The sequence below is a fragment of the Ranitomeya imitator genome, chromosome 2 (assembly GCF_032444005.1).
Source record: "Ranitomeya imitator isolate aRanImi1 chromosome 2, aRanImi1.pri, whole genome shotgun sequence".
NCBI lineage: Eukaryota > Metazoa > Chordata > Amphibia > Anura > Dendrobatidae > Ranitomeya > Ranitomeya imitator.
This window is the reverse complement of record NC_091283.1, coordinates 791,660,792-791,680,035: the sequence shown is the minus strand read 5'-3', so window position 1 is coordinate 791,680,035 and position 19,244 is coordinate 791,660,792.

Here is a 19,244-nt window from a genome sequence, read left to right as displayed (position 1 = left end):
TGAGAGACACAGACTCACAAAGTGCAAAACAGTGCAAAAAATAAAGTGCAATTAGTGAAAGAAAAAATCTTTCCTAGACTGCTCCCTATAATCTTAATACCTGCCTAGCCGCGGGGGTTGGCACCCTACTGTTCAGCGGAAATGGCGCCCCCACTCCACGTCGGCTATCCCTGAAAGTCCCTATGAGTGACTATATCGATAGACAGGGAAAAATACATATATCTCTTATCTCATATACGGCAAGTATACTGAAACAACACAAACTAAAATACAGACTACGTCTATGTACAAAGATAAAGCAATAGAGCAGTATATATACAAATATTTTAGAGAATACCCATTAGCGTGCCTCCATATACTTATATGCTAAAATATTGCACACAGTTGGAGATCACATATCAAAGAAAAAAATATCAGATAAACAGATAGAATACCTTAAAGGGAACCTGTCACCTGAATTTGGCGGGACTGGTTTTGGGTCATATGGGCAGAGTTTTCGGGTGTTTGATTCACTCTTTCCTTACCCGCTGGCTGCATGCTGGCTGCAATATTGGATTGAAGTTCATTCTCTGTCCTCCGTAGTACATGCCTGCACAAGGCAAGATTGCTTTGCACAGGCATGTACTATGGAGGACAGAGAATGAACTTCAATCCAATATTGCAGCCAGCATGCAGCCAGCGGGTAAGGAAAGGGTGAATCAAACACCCGAAAACTCCGCCCATATGACCCAAAACCAGTCCCGCCAAATTCAGGTGACAGAGTCCCTTTAAATATCATTAGATATCCCATATATATATATGCAGACATAGCTTAATCACGCTCATCTGATAAATGTGTACAAAATGATATTCTCTATGGAGCAGTTAGCAAGGAAATGATACTCATCGTTCTGGAGATGTCATAATGCGCCTCTACGCGTTTCACCTAACGGATCATCAGGAGGCATAGATGAATGGATGTATCATGGAGTCATTCAGGAGATAACACACTTATATAGATGCCGATGTCAGTTAGACAGGAAGTAAAAATACCAAGCGCTAGAGGATGTCATACAGCTCAACCTGAATACTGTCAAACACCACTAGAACATGACAGCCCACTACTGCATTAGTGGTATAATCACAGATATAAACGCCATGTTACCAAGGTTTAGCCTGTCCCATGTTCAGGGACCGAATCACATATAGAGTAAATACCTCTCACATACTCTATCGCTCCTACTGATATCAGCGTGCTTGCCATGTGGACCTCACTTCCTCCAGTGCATGTGACCGGAACAAACGAGCTCTCTGTGTGAGTGTAACTGCGCATGTCCAAGTTTCCAGTTGCTAGGCGACAAGCTGATCACAGGTCAGCTAGACCTTAATGGTAGAGCGCCGATCTGATGTGTGAATATGCTTACCCCAGTTTACCTTCTCTATGTGGGGCATACCTTATAACGCTTACTGCAGTACTTATGACCGGAGGAGAGAGACGCTGCCCATCTATGTGACTGCACATGTCCAGAGTAATGGTTTCAAAGCACAAGGCTAGTCCCCTATGGGATAGACATTAATAGTAGAGCACAGAACCGATATATATATATACACACACTTGTCTCAAATAACAATTGCAATGCGGACACCTACAAAATAATACAGAAGCTCATAAGCACTCATAGCTGCATCTCACACCAATTGATTGTATTATACAGCAGGTCAGCTGTACTTTAGATGGTTTATATTATATAGAGGGCTATGTAAAATAAAAGCAAAGCACTGAATGCAATAGCAGAAATACATGGAGCGAAGCATATGGGAGGCACTACAGCAACATATGTATAGACTGTATATATGCCAGTATCCATCTATGATGGTTATACAGTATAAAACTTATTAGTCACAATATGTTGATAGTGATTTATTCAGTGCATATATACAGTACAGATATAGAGCTCAAATATAATTAACACCTATCTACCCATACATAAGTGTGAACAAGGTAAATAATCAGTAGATAACCAAATAACACACAATGTTGTTAAAATACAACGATAATCACAGTCAATACTGTGCACCCTGAGAAAACAGGGGCCTTAAGGTACTGTCACACTAGACGATATCGCTAGCGATCCGTGACGTTGCAGCGTCCTCGCTAGCGATATCGTCCAGTGTGACAGGCAGCAGCGATCAGGCCCCTGCTGGGAGATCGCTGGTCGGGGAAGAAAGTCCAGAACTTTATTTCGTCGCTGGACTCCCCGTAGACATCGCTGAATCGGCGTGTGTGACACCGATTCAGCGATGTCTTCGCTGGTAACCAGGGTAAACATCGGGTAACTAAGCGCAGGGCCGCGCTTAGTAACCCGATGTTTACCCTGGTTACCATCCTAAAAGTAAAAAAACAAACACTACATACTTACCTACCGCTGTCTGTCCTCCAGCGCTGTGCTCTGCTCTCCTCCTGCTCTGGCTGTGAGCGTCGGTCAGCCAGAAAGCAGAGCGGTGACGTCACCGCTCTGCTTTCTGGCTGCCTGGCGCTCACAGCCAGACCAGAGAAGCAGAGCGCCGAGGACAGACAGCGGAAGGTAAGTATGTAGTGTTTGTTTTTTTACTTTTTAGGATGGTAACCAGGGTAAACATCGGGTTACTAAGCGCGGCCCTGCGCTTAGTTACCCGATGTTTACCCTGGTTACCGGGGACCTCGGGATCGTTGGTCGCTGGAGAGCTGTCTGTGTGACAGCTCTCCAGCGACCAAACAGCGACGCTGCAGCGATCCGGATCGTTGTCGGTATCGCTGCAGCGTCGCTATGTGTGACGGTACCTTTAGTGGCAGGGCAAGTATCTATAGTAATCAGGTAACACCTATTAACTGAAAAGAACCCAAGATCTAAGGGGAATTGATAAGAAAATAACTGTATGTTATGGACAAACATCATATAGGGGATATGAGAATGGGAGGGGTCGGCGGCACATGGGAGAGAACAGACCTATTAGAGAAAGCAGGCATAAGACTGGCTTTCATTCAGTCCAAAAGGTGCTAAACAGTTCATGCGATGTATCCAAGCACATTCCTTCTGTAGCAGTAATTTATCAAAGTCACCGCCCCTCGGATTTGGGGTATAAACTTCCAGGACACTGAATGTAATCTCCTTTAAATTGCCCTGATGAAGCTCATTCATGTGCTTAGCAATTGGTGTATCACGTTTATGTCTGATATCACCCACGTGCTCGCCGACTCTCCTCCTAAATTCCCTCTTAGTTTTGCCCACATAGTCCATCGGACAATCGCAAGTGGCTACATATACCAGGCCCGTCGTTTTACAATTAGAAAAGTCACGTAGATAATATTTCTTGCCGGTGGACGAACTTATTACATATTTACATGGTTTCATATATCTGCAATTGACGCAGTTACCACACTTAAAGAAACCACAGATTTTTCTGTCCAACCAGGTCCCCTCAGGTGTTGGCCTGTTAAAGTGACTATGCACCAAATTGTCTTTCAAAGACCGTCCTTTTCTATATGTTATATACGGTCTATGGCCAACCATGTGAGCCAGGTCTGGATCAGCCAAGAGGACATCCCAATGCTTAGACAAAATCTTGGCCACTCTATCATGCTGACAATCAAAAGTGCCAATAATTCTAGTGATGTCAGTGTCCATCGTGCACCTTTTAGTTGGAGACTGCAATAAAGCGCCCCTGTCCTGAATGAGGGCATGATTATATGCTGACTCAATGACACCCCTAGGGTATCCCTTTTCCTCAAACCGTTTTTTCATGTCACCTGACTGATCAACGAAGGTACCCATATCAGAGCAGTTCCTTCTTAGCCTCAAAAATTGACCCTTAGGTATGCCTCGTTTTAGGGCGTGTGGATGATGGCTCTCCCATCTTAGCAGGCTATTGCTGCTCGTTGGCTTCCGATATATTTGTGTTTTTAATGATCCATCCATATTTTTCTGGACATTGACATCCAGAAATGACAGCATATTTTGGTGAATTTCAAATGTGAACTTCATACCAATGGTATTATTGTTTAGTTGTTGGATGAAGTCACCGAATGACTCTTGTGTCCCCTGCCAGACAACAAAGACATCGTCAATGAATCTATACCAGACCCCCACAAACTGGTGCCACCACTTCACCTCATCAGGATAGTCCTGATAGAGAACCAAATCCCTCGACGAGCCGCATAGCATTGTTCAATGAGATATGTGGGTCTCCCAGAAATAGCAGTATATCGTCCGCGTAAAGCGCTATCTTCTCTTCTATCGACCCATATTTAAACCCTGAAACCTTGGTGGACTGTTGAATTTTGGCAGCCAATGGTTCAACGGCCAAAGCAAACAAAAGAGGGGAGAGCAGACACCCCTGTCTCATTCGTCTATGCAGCTGTATTGTTTGAGAAAGCTCACCATTCACTCTCACTCTAGCTGAAGGTTGCTCATATAGCAGCTGAACCCAAGACAGGAAATGTGGACAAAGGCCAAAACAATGCAATACCTGCCACAAGTACCCCCATTCCACGCTATCAAATCCCTTATGGGCATCTAAGGAAGCAATAACTCTATGTCCACCGTTATCAGCCGCCAGTTGTAAATTCAAAAGAGCCTTCTTAGATTCACCGCCGTAGACCTACAGTCATAAAGCTAGACTGATCTGGGTGGATTAATTTAGAAATAACACCCATTAATCGGACTGCTAACACCCCGGCCAGAAGCTTAACATTTGTAGTAAGTAAAGAGATCGGGCGATACGATTCAGGCCGTCGCAGATCTTTATCTTCCTTTGGAATTACTACTATTATGGCTTCCCTCATGGAAGCTGGCAAGGTTCCCCTAAGCTTGGCCTCCTCCTATACTACTCTTAATCTGGGTAGTAACACCTCTTCCATCTCTTTATATATTTCGGCTGGTAGCCTATCTACTCCTGGCGCCTTACCTCTTGCCATTGCCCTTAAGGCGCGGCTTAGTTCTTCATCAGTAATAGGACCCTCCAAACTTTCCCTATCCTCCTCACTCAAACTAGGCAAAACGATGCCCTCTAAAAATGCAATATTGTCTCCCTCTGATGGGACCACACCAGAGGAGTACAGATCTGCATAGAAATCCATAAAGACCCTTAAGATCTCAGAGGTCTCCGATACTTTCATACCATTGTCTAGTTCTAATGAATGCATGAATGATGTACTCCTCTGAGCAGAAGCTACCAATGACAACATACGTCCAACTACCTCCCCCTCCTGGTAAAACGCCAAACGTTGGAACTCTCTCTTCCTCTCTGCCCTTTCCAATAGAATTTTATCCATACTATTCTGGGCTTCTTTTAGCTGTTTCCCAGCCTCAGGACTACCCAGTGTAATCAAATCATCTTCAGCAATTCTCAGCCTTTCCCTCGCGTCATTCTCCACCTGTTTTGACCGACGTTTACATCTACTGATATCCCTAAACAGCAGCCCTCTCAAAAATGCCTTCATAGTCTCCCAAATGGTAAGTATATCCGCATTACCCTCATTAATCTCAAAGAACTCCTCTACCTCATCTAGAATGAATTTTCCACTCTCCCCTTCGTCGTGCCCTTGTCCCCACCAGCCTCAACTCCACCTCCAACGGATTATGATCCAAGAACGCCCTCGGCAAATACCTTACTTCCACCAAAGTGTCAAACATGTTATTCCCAAGTGCCATGTCTATTCTAGATAGCGCATCATGAGGCGGTGAGTAGCAAGAATATCCCCTCTCCCCCACGTGTCGTACTCTCCACAGATCAATCATACTGATCTTTCGCACATATGTTCCAAATGCCGTAGTGACTTTCCATCCTATGCTGTATGTTTTTATTTCTATCCCAAAAATCATCACATATGTTATTGAGATCTCCTACAATTAAAAGCGGTAACGGATCTCCCCATCCAATCAAGTCCAAAACTTCTCTAATTTTTTTGCTAGAATAGGGGGGAGGAATGTACATAGCCACCACGTACATCAAAACCCCAAGCAGTCTACATTTCACAATCACATATTGCCCTTCCACATCAACATATACCTTCACCTCTTCATAACGCACTCCTGCTGGGACCTCTGCAGCCATCTCCTACTCAAGACATCGAGCCTCTCACGTACCAAGTGCGTTTCTAACAGACATATCAAGGAGGCCCGTTGATCACGAGCATATTGAAAAACCGCCGCTCTTCTGGTCTTGTCTGCTAGGCCTCTAACATTTCAACTTAGCATTTTAATGCATTCCCCCCTCATGTCGCAGAATAGTGATCCAAGAATCCTTACTCCCTAACCTGAACTGTCTAACCCCCCTCCCCCACCCCTTGAACTTTCCCCTCCCATCCCAACCACCACCTCCCCCAAATATCACATTTTCCTCTCATCGAGAGTGGGGCTCCTAGGCCCATCTGAGGCATTCTCACCTAAGTTATCACCACTAGTGTTGAGCGATACCTTCCGATATCGGAAAGTATCGGTATCGGATTGGATCGGCCGATATTCAAAAAAATATCGGATATCGCCGATACCGATACCCGATCCCAATGCAAGTCAATGGGACCAAAATATCGGAATTAAAATAAACCCTTTCTTGCCTTGTAGGTTCATTCTACATGAAGGAAAACAACTAAGAATAATGCCGGATGTATTTGGGGAGGTGGCGGAGACATTAAAGTCATAGAGGTTTATCCCAATCAAATAGAATATCATGTTTTTTGGGGTTTTTTAAGACGTTCGGAGTGACAAAGATATTGACTATGTAAATTTTTTTTTTTATTTTGTCAGATATTGATGTTTCACTATTCCACGCCCTTCCCCTTCTTTTTTTTCTTTTTTTTTTTTTCTTTTCCCACACTTTCATCTTCATCATCATCAGCATCTTTGACATCAACTTCTTCTTCACCTTATTCATCTTCTTCTTTATCCTTTACCTTTTTTTTTTTTTTGATTACATTCTTCATATTCATTTTATTCAACTATTATTATTCTTCCTATTCTACATATTCTTTTTATTCCACTGTTATTATTCTTCCTATTCTACTTCTTCATCATATTCTCATTTGTGACAGGCATTCCCGTAGTTGTTATCTATAAAAGTTGGAAGATTACACCTTCCGTTCTGCCAGTCACAAAAGTTACATTTGTCCGCGTTCAGTTTGGCCTGCAGCATCAGGCTTTATCCAGGGGCACCACGAGGAGGAACAGACTCACCCCCATACACTGCTTAGTCTTCTTCTGCATATAATTTAGATAATATCTTTTGCTCTGATATTAAGTCTTATGCTTAATGTTCTTCTGCTCTTTGTTCTGCAGCCTCTTGTTCTTCTGCTTCTCGGTCTTCCATGTCGTCGTCTCCAGGGTCGTCGTCTCCAGTGTCGTCATCTCCGCCGTCGTCGTCTCAGCCGTCGTCGTCTCCGCCGTCGTCGTCTCCGCCGTCGTCATCTCCGCCGCCGTCGTCGTCGTCATCGGGGTGGTCTTCCGGGTCGTCGTCGTCGTCATCGGGGTGGTCTTCCGGGTCGTCGACTTTAGGGTCTTCAACTTGGAAATGTAGCAGAAGGTACAAGAAGGCTGAGAAAATGCCAAGAACCAGCTGATGGAACTGGAACTCGGATGGCTACCCGAAGGTTCAAGAGCCTATGGAACTACCGAGGACCAGCTGACGTTACTGGAACCCGGTTACTAAGCAGGAGGTACCCGTGCTAAAAAGCACTACCAAGGACCGCCTGACGTTGGCAGAACTCGGATACCCAGAAGGAGGCACCTAAGCCAAAGGCTCTGCCCGGAACCAGCTGACGGTACTGGAACCAGGATGGGGAGCAGAAGGTACAAGAGCAAAAGACACTGCCGAGAACCAGCTGACGGTACTGGAACCCGGATGGGTAGCCGAAGGTCCAAGAGCCAATGGAACTACCGAGGACCAGCTGACGTTACTGGAACCCGGTTACTAAGCAGGAGGTACCCGTGCCTGAAAGCACTACCAAGGACCACCTGACGTTGGTGGAACTTGGATACCCAGAAGGAGGCACCTAAGCCAAAGGCTCTGCCCGGAACCAGCTGACGGTACTGGAACCAGGATGGGGAGCAGAAGGTACAAGAGCAAAAGACACTGCCGAGAACCAGCTGACGGTGCTGGAACCAGGTGGTGGACCTGAAGGCCCACAGGAGAGGAGAGAACAGCTAGGCCGCGAGGCAGCCGCAGTTACCGAACCCCAACAGTCCTACAGGGGGAGCTGGGCCTACTGGCACTACAGAACCAGCCTTGACTACCAGTTCACGCAGCCCACATAGGAAGCTCCTAAACTGGAGGCACCCTGGAGTTGGCTAACCCGACCGCACCACGACGGGGCAAGCATAGGCGTCTCAGTGAGCTTGACACAACCCGGAAACAGCTGACGGTGCTGAAACCAGGCTTGGCACGAGGGAGTACCTGTGTCAAGAACACTGCCGAGAACCAGCTGGCGGTGCTGGAACCCAGATGCGTTGCCCCAGTGTGCAAGAGCCAATGGCACGACCGAGGACCAGCTGGCGGTGCTGGAACCCGGTTACTAAGCTGTAGGTGCCCGCGCTTAAAAGCACTACCAAGGACCGCCTGACGTTGGCGGAACTCGGATACCCAGGAGGAGGCACCTAAGCCAAAGGCTCGGCCTGGAACCAGCTGACGGTGCTGGAACCAGGTGGTGGACCCCAAGGCCCACAGGAGAGGAGAGAACAGCTAGGCCGCGATGCAGCCGCAGTTACTGAACCCCAACAGTCCTACAGGGGGAGCTGGGCCTACTGGCACTACAGAACCAGCCTTGACTACCAGTTCACGCAGCCCACATAGGAAGCTCCTAAACTGGAGGCACCCTGGAGTTGGCTAACCCGACCGCACCACGACGGGGCAAGCATAGGCGTCTCAGTGAGCTTGACACAACCCGGAAACAGCTGACGGTGCTGAAACCAGGCTTGGCACGAGGGAGTACCTGTGTCAAGAACACTGCCGAGAACCAGCTGGCGGTGCTGGAACCCAGATGCGTTGCCCCAGTGTGCAAGAGCCAATGGCACGACCGAGGACCAGCTGGCGGTGCTGGAACCCGGTTACTAAGCTGTAGGTGCCCGCGCTTAAAAGCACTACCAAGGACCGCCTGACGTTGGCGGAACTCGGATACCCAGGAGGAGGCACCTAAGCCAAAGGCTTGGCCCGGAACCAGCTGACGGTGCTGGAACCAGGTGGTGGACCCCAAGGCCCACAGGAGAGGAGAGAACAGCTAGGCCGCGAGGCAGCCGCAGTTACCGAACCCCAACAGTCCTACAGGGGGAGCTGGGCCTACTGGCACTACAGAACCAGCCTTGACTACCAGTTCACGCAGCCCACATAGGAAGCTCCTAAACTGGAGGCACCCTGGAGTTGGCTAACCCGACCGCACCACGACGGGGCAAGCATAGGCGTCTCAGTGAGCTTGACACAACCCGGAAACAGCTGACGGTGCTGAAACCAGGCTTGGCACGAGGGAGTACCTGTGTCAAGAACACTGCCGAGAACCAGCTGGCGGTGCTGGAACCCAGATGCGTTGCCCCAGTGTGCAAGAGCCAATGGCACGACCGAGGACCAGCTGGCGGTGCTGGAACCCGGTTACTAAGCTGTAGGTGCCCGCGCTTAAAAGCACTACCAAGGACCGCCTGACGTTGGCGGAACTCGGATACCCAGGAGGAGGCACCTAAGCCAAAGGCTCGGCCTGGAACCAGCTGATGGTGCTGGAACCAGGTGGTGGACCCGAAGGCCCACAGGAGAGAACAGCTAGGCCGCGAGGCAGCCGCAGTTACCGAACCCCAACAGTCCTACAGGGGGAGCTGGGCCTACTGGCACTACAGAACCAGCCTTGACTACCAGTTCACGCAGCCCACATAGGAAGCTCCTAAACTGGAGGCACCCTGGAGTTGGCTAACCCGACAGCACCACGACGGGGCAAGCATAGGCGTCTCAGTGAGCTTGACACAACCCGGAAACAGCTGACGGTGCTGAAACCAGGCTTGGCACGAGGGAGTACCTGTGTCAAGAACACTGCCGAGAACCAGCTGGCGGTGCTGGAACCCAGATGTGTTGCCCCAGTGTGCAAGAGCCAATGGGACGACCGAGGACCAGCTGGCGGTGCTGGAACCCGGTTACTAAGCTGTAGGTGCCCGCGCTTAAAAGCACTACCAAGGACCGCCTGACGTTGGCGGAACTCGGATACCCAGGAGGAGGCACCTAAGCCAAAGGCTCGGCCTGGAACCAGCTGACGGTGCTGGAACCAGGAGGTAGACCCGAAGGCCCACAGGAGAGGAGAGAACAGCTAGGCCGCGAGGCAGCCGCAGTTACCGAACGCCAACAGTCCTACAGGGGGAGCTGGGCCTACTGGCACTACAGAACCAGCCTTGACTACCAATTCATGCAGCCCACATAGGAAGCTCCTAAACTGGAGGCACCCTGGAGTTGGCTAACCCGACCGCAACACGACGGGGCAAGCATAGGCGTCTCAGCGAGTTTGACACAACCCGGAAACAGCTGACGGTGCTGAAACCAGGTTTGGCACGAGGGAGTACCTGTGACAAAAACACTGCCGAGAACCAGCTGGCGGTGCTGGAACCCAGATGCGTTGCCCCAGTGTGCAAGAGCCAATGGCACGACCGAGGACCAGCTGGCGGTGCTGGAACCCGGTTACTAAGCTGTAGGTGCCCGCGCTTAAAAGCACTACCAAGGACCGCCTGACGTTGGCGGAACTCGGATACCCAGGAGGAGGCACCTAAGCCAAAGGCTCGGCCCGGAACCAGCTGACGGTGCTAGAACCAGGTGGTGGACCCCAAGGCCCACAGGAGAGGAGAGAACAGCTAGGCCACGAGGCAGCCGCAGTTACCGAACCCCAACAGTCCTACAGGGGGAGCTGGGCCTACTGGCACTACAGAACCAGCCTTGACTACCAGTTCACGCAGCCCACATAGGAAGCTCCTAAACTGGAGGCACCCTGGAGTTGGCTAACCCGACAGCACCACGACGGGGCAAGCATAGGCGTCTCAGTGAGCTTGACACAACCCGGAAACAGCTGACGGTGCTGAAACCAGGCTTGGCACGAGGGAGTACCTGTGTCAAGAACACTGCCGAGAACCAGCTGGCGGTGCTGGAACCCAGATGCGTTGCCCCAGTGTGCAAGAGCCAATGGCACGACCGAGGACCAGCTGGCGGTGCTGGAACCCGGTTACTAAGCTGTAGGTGCCCGCGCTTAAAAGCACTACCAAGGACCGCCTGACGTTGGCGGAACTCGGATACCCAGGAGGAGGCACCTAAGCCAAAGGCTCGGCCCGGAACCAGCTGACGGTGCTGGAACCAGGAGGTAGACCCGAAGGCCCACAGGAGAGGAGAGAACAGCTAGGCCGCGAGGCAGCCGCAGTTACCGAACCCCAACAGTCCTACAGGGGGAGCTGGGCCTACTGGCACTACAGAACCAGCCTTGACTACCAGTTCACGCAGCCCACATAGGAAGCTCCTAAACTGGAGGCACCCTGGAGTTGGCTAACCCGACAGCACCACGACGGGGCAAGCATAGGCGTCTCAGTGAGCTTGACACAACCCGGAAACAGCTGACGGTGCTGAAACCAGGCTTGGCACGAGGGAGTACCTGTGTCAAAAACACTGCCGAGAACCAGCTGGCGTTGCTGGAACCCAGATGCGTTGCCCCAGTGTGCAAGAGCCAATGGCACGACCGAGGACCAGCTGGCGGTGCTGGAACCCGGTTACTAAGCTGTAGGTGCCCGCGCTTAAAAGCACTACCAAGGACCGCCTGACGTTGGCAGAACTCGGATACCCAGGAGGAGGCACCTAAGCCAAAGGCTCGGCCCGGAACCAGCTGACGGTGCTGGAACCAGGTGGTGGACCCCAAGGCCCACAGGAGAGGAGAGAACAGCTAGGCCGCGAGGCAGCCGCAGTTACCGAACGCCAACAGTCCTACAGGGGGAGCTGGGCCTACTGGCACTACAGAACCAGCCTTGACTACCAATTCATGCAGCCCACATAGGAAGCTCCTAAACTGGAGGCACCCTGGAGTTGGCTAACCCGACCGCAACACGACGGGGCAAGCATAGGCGTCTCAGCGAGTTTGACACAACCCGGAAACAGCTGACGGTGCTGGAACCAGGTTTGGCACGAGGGAGTACCAGTGACAAAAACACTGCCGAGAACCAGCTGGCGGTGCTGGAACCCAGATGCGTTGCCTATTAAAGATTGTCTTCCTAGAGCCCCAAGTAGCGGTGCTGGAGCAAAGGGTAAGCAGGGGGAGCATAGTGTAGGCCGAAGCCTGCACTGGAGGCAGCTTTGTGTCAGCGTTGCGTTTGCAGGACACTTTGCCGGCTACACAGTGTGGGAACAGCTGGCGTTGCTGAACCCCACTAACACAATAGCGGCTGTTTTTCTCTGTGCAGCTAGCACTTGCGGGCAAAAACTAGCGATGTTAGAGCCCGTGGTGAAGCAGGAGGAGGAGGAGAGGAGCAGAGTGTAGGCCGAAGCCTAGTTGAACCAATTTCAAAGGAAACCTTTAACCCCCCCTCAGGTGTTACAAAGTACAAGAGACACACCTTGTGCAGTATTAATGCTGCACAAGTGAAAGGTTGCTCTATTAATTTGTCTACTTGCACACGCTGAATGAAAGACGTACACAATTTAGCCCATTCTACAGTCAAACTGTAGTGGATGCGTGACTTGGCTTTTTAAGGAGACGCAGCACAGGTGTCCCAAATAACGCCTTGGTGCTTGGCGCAGATTCCTTACCGTTGTTATTTGCAGTACAGGAAACTGCGCTCTTGTGTTATCCCTTGGCAATACCCTGTTAGTGCAGGCCGTCTCATGACCTCATTTCATGTTGGCCGGTGCGGTTAACGATGGCCATAAATCCCAGACCCACAGTGCCTTTTCCTAAAGTCACACTGCGGTGCTGGGATTCGTGGCCTTGTGCAGTAAATATTTTCGCCGCTCACACATGTCCTTACACCTGCTTCAGACTGGGCGGCCTCAGCTGATCCCTTATCGCATGCCGCGGCCATGAGGCCGCACAGTCAGAAGAAGGCGGAAGGAGGGGAGTGAAGACAGGGGAACATATGCACTGCTCGTGCCCATCAATCACACCCTCGCAGTCAAAATATATGAGACAACGAGGGGCGTTGTGTCGGGCAGGGCGGACGCACAGGCACAGCCAGCCAACCAATGATGTCAGAAGACGGGCAGCGCTAACAATGGGGGTGCTGCGTGTCATTAGAAAGGAAAGTCACACCTCAGGGACAGTGGAATGGTCTCTATTGAGACACATTTTGTACATGTTGAGTTCCACGTGGGCAAGGAGAAAAAGTCAGCCACCTTGTACAAATGCAGCAGTACTGCTGTACAAGGTGGCTGTTATACATAGAAACACCTGGGGGTGGGGGGCAGGCTCCCTTCAATTTCAGTTCATGTGCCTGCGTGGCGTTTGCAGGACACGTTGCCGGCTACACAGCAGGGGAACAGCTGGCGGTGCTGAACCCCACTAACACATTGGCTGGTGTTTTTCTCTGTGCAGCTAGCACTTCCGGGCAGAAACTGGCGGTGTTTGAGCCCAGGGTCAGCAGGAGGAGGAGAGGAGCAGAGTGTAGGCCGAAGCCTGCACTGGTGGCAGCTTTTGGTCGGTTGTGCCAGCGTGGCTTGTGCTGGACACGATGCCGGCTACACAGCAGGGGAACAGCTGGCGGTGCTGAACCCCACTAACACATTGGCTGGTGTTTTTCTCTGTGCAGCTAGCACTTCCAGGCTACAACTGGCGGTGTTATAGCCCAGGGTCAGCAGGAGGAGGAGAGGAGCAGAGTGTAGGCCGAAGCCTAGTTGAACCAATTTCAAAGGTAACCTTTAACCCCCCCTCAGGTGTTGCAAGGTACAAGAGCCACACCTTGAACTGCATTAATGATGCACAAGTCAAAGGTTGCTCTCTTAATTTTGCTCCTTGCACACGCTGAATAAAACACGTACACTATTTAGCCCATTATACTGTCAAACAGTAGTGGAGGCGTGACTTGTCTTTTTAAGGAGACGCAGCACAGGTGTACAAATTTACACCTAGGTGCTGGGCGCAGATTCCTTACCGTTGTTATTTGCAGTACAGGAAACTGCGCTCTTGTGTTATCCCTTGGCAATACCCTGTTAGTGCAGGCCGTTTCATGACCTCATTTCATGTTGGCCGGTGCGGTTAACGATGGCCATAAATCCCAGACCCACAGTGCCTTTTCCTAAAGTCACACTGCGGTGCTGGGATTCGTGGCCTTGTGCAGTAAATATTTTCGCCGCTCACACATGTCCTTACACCTGCTTCAGACTGGGCGGCCTCAGCTGATCCCTTATCGCATGCCGCGGCCATGAGGCCGCACAGTCAGAAGAAGGCGGAAGGAGGGGAGTGAAGACAGGGGAACATATGCACTGCTCGTGCCCATCAATCACACCCTCGCAGTCAAAATATATGAGACAACGAGGGGCGTTGTGTCGGGCAGGGCGGACGCACAGGCACAGCCAGCCAACCAATAATGTCAGAAGACGGGCAGCGCTAACAATGGGGGTGCTGCGTGTCATTAGAAAGGAAAGTCACACCTCAGGGACAGTGGAATGGTCTCTAATGAGACACATTTTGTACGTGTTGAGTTCCACGTGGGCAAGGAGAAAAAGTCAGCCACCTTGTACAAATGCAGCAGTACTGCTGTACAAGGTGGCTGTTATACATAGAAACACCTGAGGGTGGGGGGCAGGCTCCCTTCAATTTCAGTTCATGTGCCTGCGTGGCGTTTGCAGGACACGTTGCCGGCTACACAGCAGGGGAACAGCTGGCGGTGCTGAACCCCACTAACACATTGGCTGGTGTTTTTCTCTGTGCAGCTAGCACTTCCGGGCAGAAACTGGCGGTGTTTGAGCCCAGGGTCAGCAGGAGGAGGAGAGGAGCAGAGTGTAGGCCGAAGCCTGCACTGGTGGCAGCTTTTGGTCGGTTGTGCCAGCGTGGCTTGTGCTGGACACGATGCCGGCTACACAGCAGGGGAACAGCTGGCGGTGCTGAACCCCACTAACACATTGGCTGGTGTTTTTCTCTGTGCAGCTAGCACTTCCAGGCTACAACTGGCGGTGTTATAGCCCAGGGTCAGCAGGAGGAGGAGAGGAGCAGAGTGTAGGCCGAAGCCTAGTTGAACCAATTTCAAAGGTAACCTTTAACCCCCCCTCAGGTGTTGCAAGGTACAAGAGCCACACCTTGAACTGCATTAATGATGCACAAGTCAAAGGTTGCTCTCTTAATTTTGCTCCTTGCACACGCTGAATAAAACACGTACACTATTTAGCCCATTATACTGTCAAACAGTAGTGGAGGCGTGACTTGTCTTTTTAAGGAGACGCAGCACAGGTGTACAAATTTACACCTAGGTGCTGGGCGCAGATTCCTTACCGTTGTTATTTGCAGTACAGGAAACTGCGCTCTTGTGTTATCCCTTGGCAATACCCTGTTAGTGCAGGCCGTCTCATGACCTCATTTCATGTTGGCCGGTGCGGTTAACGATGGCCATAAATCCCAGACCCACAGTGCCTTTTCCTAAAGTCACACTGCGGTGCTGGGATTCGTGGCCTTGTGCAGTAAATATTTTCGCCGCTCACACATGTCCTTACACCTGCTTCAGACTGGGCGGCCTCAGCTGATCCCTTATCGCATGCCGCGGCCATGAGGCCGCACAGTCAGAAGAAGGCGGAAGGAGGGGAGTGAAGACAGGGGAACATATGCACTGCTCGTGCCCATCAATCACACCCTCGCAGTCAAAATATATGAGACAACGAGGGGCGTTGTGTCGGGCAGGGCGGACGCACAGGCACAGCCAGCCAACCAATGATGTCAGAAGACGGGCAGCGCTAACAATGGGGGTGCTGCGTGTCATTAGAAAGGAAAGTCACACCTCAGGGACAGTGGAATGGTCTCTAATGAGACACATTTTGTACGTGTTGAGTTCCACGTGGGCAAGGAGAAAAAGTCAGCCACCTTGTACAAATGCAGCAGTACTGCTGTACAAGGTGGCTGTTATACATAGAAACACCTGGGGGTGGGGGGCAGGCTCCCTTCAATTTCAGTTCATGTGCCTGCGTGGCGTTTGCAGGACACGTTGCCGGCTACACAGCAGGGGAACAGCTGGCGGTGCTGAACCCCACTAACACATTGGCTGGTGTTTTTCTCTGTGCAGCTAGCACTTCCGGGCAGAAACTGGCGGTGTTTGAGCCCAGGGTCAGCAGGAGGAGGAGAGGAGCAGAGTGTAGGCCGAAGCCTGCACTGGTGGCAGCTTTTGGTCGGTTGTGCCAGCGTGGCTTGTGCTGGACACGATGCCGGCTACACAGCAGGGGAACAGCTGGCGGTGCTGAACCCCACTAACACATTGGCTGGTGTTTTTCTCTGTGCAGCTAGCACTTCCAGGCTACAACTGGCGGTGTTATAGCCCAGGGTCAGCAGGAGGAGGAGAGGAGCAGAGTGTAGGCCGAAGCCTAGTTGAACCAATTTCAAAGGTAACCTTTAACCCCCCCTCAGGTGTTGCAAGGTACAAGAGCCACACCTTGAACTGCATTAATGATGCACAAGTCAAAGGTTGCTCTCTTAATTTTGCTCCTTGCACACGCTGAATAAAACACGTACACTATTTAGCCCATTATACTGTCAAACAGTAGTGGAGGCGTGACTTGTCTTTTTAAGGAGACGCAGCACAGGTGTACAAATTTACACCTAGGTGCTGGGCGCAGATTCCTTACCGTTGTTATTTGCAGTACAGGAAACTGCGCTCTTGTGTTATCCCTTGGCAATACCCTGTTAGTGCAGGCCGTCTCATGACCTCATTTCATGTTGGCCGGTGCGGTTAACGATGGCCATAAATCCCAGACCCACAGTGCCTTTTCCTAAAGTCACACTGCGGTGCTGGGATTCGTGGCCTTGTGCAGTAAATATTTTCGCCGCTCACACATGTCCTTACACCTGCTTCAGACTGGGCGGCCTCAGCTGATCCCTTATCGCATGCCGCGGCCATGAGGCCGCACAGTCAGAAGAAGGCGGAAGGAGGGGAGTGAAGACAGGGGAACATATGCACTGCTCGTGCCCATCAATCACACCATCGCAGTCAAAATATATGAGACAACGAGGGGCGTTGTGTCGGGCAGGGCGGACGCACAGGCACAGCCAGCCAACCAATGATGTCAGAAGACGGGCAGCGCTAACAATGGGGGTGCTGCGTGTCATTAGAAAGGAAAGTCACACCTCAGGGACAGTGGAATGGTCTCTAATGAGACACATTTTGTACGTGTTGAGTTCCACGTGGGCAAGGAGAAAAAGTCAGCCACCTTGTACAAATGCAGCAGTACTGCTGTACAAGGTGGCTGTTATACATAGAAACACCTGGGGGTGGGGGGCAGGCTCCCTTCAATTTCAGTTCATGTGCCTGCGTGGCGTTTGCAGGACACGTTGCCGGCTACACAGCAGGGGAACAGCTGGCGGTGCTGAACCCCACTAACACATTGGCTGGTGTTTTTCTCTGTGCAGCTAGCACTTCCGGGCAGAAACTGGCGGTGTTTGAGCCCAGGGTCAGCAGGAGGAGGAGAGGAGCAGAGTGTAGGCCGAAGCCTGCACTGCTGGCAGCTTTTGGTCAGTTGTGCCAGCGTGGCTTGTGCTGGACACGATGCCGGCTACACAGCGGGGGAACAGCTGGCGGTGCTGAACCCCACTGACACAATGGTGGGTGTTTTTCTCTGTGCAGCTAGCATGTCCGGGCAGAAACTGGCGGTGTTTGAGCCCAGGGTCAGCAGGAGGAGGAGAGGAGCAGAGTTTAGGCCGAAGCCTGCACTGGTGGCAGCTTTTGGTCAGTTGTGCCAGCGTGGCTTGTGCTGGACACGATGCCGACTACACAGCAGGGGAACAGCTGGAGGTGCTGAACCCCACTAACACATTGACTGGTGTTTTTCTCTGTGCAGCTAGCAGTTCCGGGCAAAAACTAGCGGTGTTTGAGCCCAGGGTCAGCAGGAGAGGAGCAGAGTGTAGGCCGAAGCCTAGTTGAACCAATTTCAAAGGTTACCTTTAACCCCCCCTCAGGTGTTGCAAGGTACAAGAGCCACACCTTGTGCAGCATTAATGCTGCACAAGTAAAAGGTTGCTCTATTTAATTTGCTCCTTGCACACGCTGAATAAAACACGTACACTATTTAGCCCACTGTACTGTCAAACAGTAGTGGAGGCGTGACTTGTCTTTTTAAGGAGATGCAGCACAGGTGTCAAAATTTACACCTAGCTGCTGGGCGCAGATTCCTGAGCGTTGTTATTTGCTGTACAGGAGTCTGCGCTATTGTGATCCCTTGGTCATGCGCTGTGAGCGCTTCCTGTCTTCTGACCTCATTTCATGTCGGCCGTTGCGGTTAGCGATGGACATGAATCCCAGACCCACAGTGTGTTTTCAAAAAATCACACTGCGTGGCTGGGATTCGTGGCCTTGTGCAGTAAATATGTTTGACACTCACACATGTTCTTACACCAGCTTCAGACTGGGCGGCCTCATCTGATCCCTTATCGCCTGCCGCGGCCATGAGGACACCCAGTCTGAAGAAGGCGGAAGGAGATGAGTGAACACAGGCAAACATATGTACTGCACATGCCCATCAATCACACCCTCGCTGTCCAAAAAAATAAGACACCGAGGGGCGTTGTTTCGAGCAGGGCAGACGCACAGGCGCAGCCAGCTAACCAATGATGTCAAAAGACGGGCAGCGCTAACAAGGGTGGTGCTGCGTATCATTAGAAAGGAAAGTCACACCTCAGGGACAGTGGAATGGTCTCAATGAGACACATTTTGTACGTGTTGAGTTCCACGTGGGCAAGGAGAAAAAGTCAGCCACCTTGTACAAATGCAGCAGTACTGCTGTACAAGGTGGCTGTTATATATAGAAACACCTGGGGGTGGGGGGCAGGCTCCCTTCAATTTCAGTTCATGTGCCTGCGTGGCGTTTGCAGGTCACGTTGCAAGCTACACAGCAGGGGAACAGCTGGCGTTGCTGAACCCCACTGACACATTGACTGGTGTTTTTCTCTGTGCAGCTCGCATGTCCGGGCAAAAACTGGCGGTGTTAGAGCCCAGGGTCAGCAGGAGGAGGAGAGGAGCAATGTGTAGGCCGAAGCCTGCACTGGTGGCAGCTTTTGGTCGGTTGTGCCAGCGTGGCTTGTGCTGGACACGATGCAAGCTACACAGCAG